The sequence below is a fragment of the Calidris pugnax genome, unplaced genomic scaffold (assembly GCF_001431845.1).
Source record: "Calidris pugnax isolate Ruff unplaced genomic scaffold, ASM143184v1 scaffold1156, whole genome shotgun sequence".
Classification (NCBI taxonomy): Eukaryota; Metazoa; Chordata; class Aves; order Charadriiformes; family Scolopacidae; genus Calidris; species Calidris pugnax.
Genome location: NW_015094503.1, coordinates 375,106 through 379,962, shown reverse-complemented (window position 1 = coordinate 379,962; position 4,857 = coordinate 375,106). Strand labels below are relative to the sequence as shown.

The window sequence follows — 4,857 nt, the reverse complement described above, 5'->3', positions numbered from 1 at the left end:
TGCAAACCAGAGGTGGGTGCTTCAGATGCGGGTGCCCCGCATGGAGCTGCTGGCTTGGACCATCGCTCCTCACCCCAGCAGGAGAGGCCTGCGGGGGCAGGAGAGGGCTGCGGGGGGCAGGACAGGGCTGCGGGGGCAGGAGAGGGCTGCGGGGGCAGGACAGAGGGCTGCGCGGGGCAGAGAGGAAGGGCCGGGGGGCAGAGGGCAAGAGGGGGGTAGCAGGAGAGGGCGCTGTCGCCCAGCAGGGAGCGCGGGGCTCTGCTGCCACCTGGTGGCACCAACAAAGACCACACCAGGTTTGCTTCAAAACCCAACCACCTGCCGGCCCCCAGAGCCCCTCAGAGCTCCAGGACAGCAGGGTCTGTCTGCCGAGGGCGCTGGGGGGGCTCTGCAGAGCCGCTGCCCGCCTGGGAGGGGAGGAATCTGGGTGGAAAGCCCTGACCCAGCCCCCAGATTTGGACAACAGCCCCAGTGTCCTCATGTCAAACACCGAGGAGCTGCCAAACGTCCCCGGGACCGGAGGACACCTCACAGCAGGCCATGCCATAGTGCTCTGCTCAGCTCAGCTCTCCGAGGGATGCCTGCACGGCCTGACAGCAGTGCTGAACAAGTCTCTCAAGAGGTACACAACAATGTGAATCTGGGTATTTTGAGTAACTCATACAGAAAAATCTAACGGTGCTTGAAACAACGACAAACAGACACTTTCTTGGAAGAGTTTAATAAGCCAGAGCAGACACAGAACAGTAAGATGTAGATCTAAGATGTAGAGCAACAGGTCTTGAGGTCTTTTCTTTGTGGGGTGTTTTGGCCATCAACAGTTCCAGCTGCAGGCAAGGCTGCAGAGGCGCTAGGCGCTGTCTACTCCCTGCCATTCTGGGCTGTGAGCAGTAACTGCTCCAGGCTGACCCTCCTTAAGGTGTCTTATCACACTTTTTAATCCCGCCCCCACTTTCTGTCTGACCCAAGTAAGTGTGCAACAGGTGGAGATGCAGTAATGCAGCTGCAGCACTTCTACCTTCAAACGGGGAAGAAATTTTGAGATGTCTCACTGAAGAGTTTCATGTTCTCACCAACATCTGGTGAAAGGCAGGGAACAGCAGGGGAGCAGGCTGCAGGGCTCCTCATGATTCACTCATTGCTTCCTAGCAAACAGCAAAGGCTGTGTTACTTTAGTGGAACATTTAAGAACACATCAGCTGAAGTTTCTTGTAACAACTATTCATGTTCTTCTCTGGACTTCACAGAAACATAGCCAGCTGTATCAGCTCATCGGGCAAAAGTTGTAAATACTTCCTTCAAGATTTCTCTGTTACAAGAGAATTACACCTGTTGTAGCCCACCCTCATTTTCACCAAAATAAAATACATCCTTACCTCCCTGGAAACATCATCCCAAACATACAGGGCACCTTCTCTGTAAGTCAGAAAGACAGTGGCGAGAAGTCCTCAGTATGGATTTTTGTTTTCATGCTCTGTGACACTGACAATAACAGGAAAGGAGAAGATGGTGCTGGATGGAAAAAAAGGAGAAGAGAGGAATCATAGAATGGCTTGGGTTAGAAGGGACCTTAAAGACCATCCTGTTCAACCCCCCTGCCCTGGGCAGGGACACCTCCCACCAGCCCAGGTTGCTCCAAGCCCCCTCCAACCTGCCCTTGAACCCCTCCAGGGATGGGGCAGCCACAGCTTCTCTGGGCAACCTGGGCCAGACTCTCACCACCCTCACACCAAACAAGTTCTTCCCCACATCTCAGCTCCATCTCCCCTCTTTCAGTGTCAAACCCTTCCCCCTTGTCCTATGGCTCCCCTCCCTGATCCAGAGTCCCTCCCCATCTCTCCTGGAGCCCCTTGAGGGACTGGAAGGGGCTCTAAGGTCTCCCCGGAGCCTTCTCTTCTCCAGGATGAACCCCCCCAGCTCTCTCAGCCCCCCCTCCCAGCAGAGGGCTCCAGCCCTCGGAGCTTTGAGAGGAGAATGCCAGCAGAATGCATGCCACACTGACAGCAGAATACAACAGCTTTCTGAAATAATTACTTTTTTATAGAGAGAATGTTAAGCAATTTTGACCCACTTATCTCTGACAAAGGCTCCAGTTCTGCAGACAGGAACAGAACCGGCTTCATGCTCTGGTAAAACTCGACTTGGGAATGGGGACTGCAGCACAGCTTATTTTTAAGTGGCTATCAGAACTGACGTGGAGTTTGGGGGAGTGGGGGAAAAGGGTGCTGAGCAGAAGACTTGTTTAAATGCTACATTTTTTTGTCACCGGCTTTTAACCTAGTTTTTCTTTATTCTAGGTGTTTATCTCTCTGCTTTAACAGAAAGAACTAGAAAAGGGACAAGGAAAAATAACTAAGCCAGCTTATCCCTTTGAAAATAATACTTTTAAAAAAGTTATTTCTTCTCTATTGTGAGAAGAAACCCTAACACAATAACAGCCTTCTTTCCCCCTCCCAGCATCCAGGCACGGACAGCCTTACAGCACACAGGGACACCAAACATGCATGCTTACATGTATACGTATTTGACTCTTTCCTGCTCGTATTTTTTGACCATTTTTAATCAGCTTGGAAAAAGGAGTAGGAATCCCCAAAGCACCAAGTTCCTACAATTTTGTGAAGCAAAGCATAAGAACAGGCAAGAACTTAAGAATTCTGCAATGAAGGAAGAGGCTAACCAGCAGTGTCAGAACTGGCCTAGAAGGGTGCAAACAAGGCTGGCTTGGCTCCTAGAGCTACCTGCTCCATCAGCCATACCCACTTTCATACCTACCTGCTTCAGGTAATTCCCTGTACTATCCCAACAGGCCCAGGAGGAGCTGCCTGCTTCTACTGCCAGCCAGGCAAGAGAAACTGCAGTCCTGCCCAAAACTCCCTTTCCCACAGCCCTGCTTCCCAGGGCCAGCTGAAAGCTTTAACCCTAAATAGCAAGTGACAGAAATTTTGTAGGCCTGGGCACTCCAGCATGTAATTAACTCCCTGCTGCTCTCCTCTAGCAGAAATATTTCCTCTTTTGGACTTACTAAGCTGGCTTTTTTTTTTTTTTAAACATAGATCTCTTGGAGGCAGGAACTCCTCTGTGTGGCAGGAACTTCCCTCTGTGGAGGTCCAGCTCTCAGCACAATGCACAGGTAGCTTCTGGGTGCTGAAGCAACAAGTCTATATATCATACTACAAGTTGAGTATATTGTTCTGTAATCACAATTGCTAATGTTTAAAAACAACAAAACCAAACGCCATTCCCCCCCCCCCCTCCCCGAATCCTAGGAATACAGAGATGACTGAAAAACAAGGGAGCAAGGAGCACAAGAAGGTGCTTCTGTTTTCCTTTTCTCCAGTTGATATAGTCTGAGAATCAAATGGAGTTGGTGGTGGACACAAACGTGCCATCAACAGCCATGGAGAAGTTGGGGAAGCCTGTTTCTCCAGGGGTAGTGATTTGGTTTTGTGCTCTTTTGGGCACATTGGTAACCCTCTCCTCACACAAGAAAGTCACAGAAATAATTGCCTTTCAAGGGAGCAATCATGTCTGGACCTGCACAACTTGTGACCAGCTGCTGACCCTCTTCTAGGTGGTGACCAGAGGACAATTCCCACGCAACCTCTCCTGCCTGTCTGTGGACCTGTTGCTCTGAAACAAACAGCCCAGAGGTCCCAAAAAAGGAGGAACATCAGCCTATATTTGAATCCCCTCCTGTGCTTCTGGGCCAGCTCTAAAACAGCTGGCCAGCTTCTGCAAGTCAAGAGGGGCCTGCAATGCTGATCCACAGGCTGATCACACTTTTTAAAGACTTACCCTAAATTAAGCTGACAAAACAAGTTAATTGCTGCTCCTCCCTGCAGTCATTAGCAGCTCCATGTCAGTATCCTGACACTGTCACCACTCTAGGTCTATGGGTGAGGCTAGCGAGAGAGCTTTTTGGTGTTCAAACCAGGCACATTAACGAACATAAACACTTTTTTTGTGAGACTTTTGCCCTCTTGCTTGATGCCAAGAATGAAACTACACGGCCAAATTCCTGAGTCTCCATGACGCGAGGTGGAGCTGAGCTGTCGGGGTGGAATGACTCCCCAGTGAGGTACCCGGGGGCTCACCCTGACCCTCTGCAGGGTGATGTGTCACCCCTCGGGCCTGGCTGAACTCCCTTCTCCTTCCCTCCCCACCCCGCAAGGAGGCCTGCGTTCCTCTCTCTGTTCCTGGGCCTCCGAGGCAAAGGCGTTGTGCTGCAACCAGGATATTTATCAAACGTGGCTGTGGGGCCAGAAGAGTTGTCTTACAGGTGTGAACTCAGAACTCACGCAATCCAGAGATCTGACAGGTAAGACTTCTGCTGAAAAGCTTCCAGCTGAGATACAGTTCACTTACATACGAAAACGTTCTCTCATTACAGGGGGTATGTGGTACCAGTCCTCTAGCTAATTGATGCTTTTTCACTGAAGTACCTCAAAAGAGAAAGAACCAACACCACAACGCCAGCCCCGGGAAAAGGCCGAGCAAACAGCGGTCGGCTCCCGCCCCTCGCCTTGCCCACTCCCGTCGGGCCCGCGGAGGGCCTGGCTCCCCACCGCGGGGTCGGGGACCTCGGCAGCGCCCGGACGCTGGCCCTCCCGGTGGGCAGCGGGCAGGAGCGGCCCTGGGGACGGGAGGCTCCCGTGACTGGAGGGAGCCGCCCGCCTGAGGGGAGGTGCCGTGAGGCGGGAAGCAGGGCCGGAGGACAAAGGGAGCCCGCCCCCGCCGCGGGCGTCCCTGGGATGGGTAGTCCGCGCCCCGCGGCGCTGCCCGAGTCGCCCCTGCAGGAGGACTCGCTGTCCCAGCAGCCTCCGCACCGGCGCTCCGCCCGCCGCTCCCGCCGCGCCT

General features: G+C 52.8%; 1 long non-coding RNA gene across 1 annotated transcript; it reads right to left on the bottom strand.

Moving 5' to 3' along the window:
• Positions 1-761: 761 nt before the first annotated feature.
• LOC106900816 lies at positions 762-4,656 on the bottom strand. The gene is made up of 3 exons (XR_001414204.1): positions 4,299-4,656; positions 1,377-1,512; positions 762-1,145 (listed from the first exon to the last, which is right to left on the bottom strand). It is a non-coding gene; the product is annotated as an uncharacterized LOC106900816 (long non-coding RNA).
• Positions 4,657-4,857: the final 201 nt, after the last annotated feature.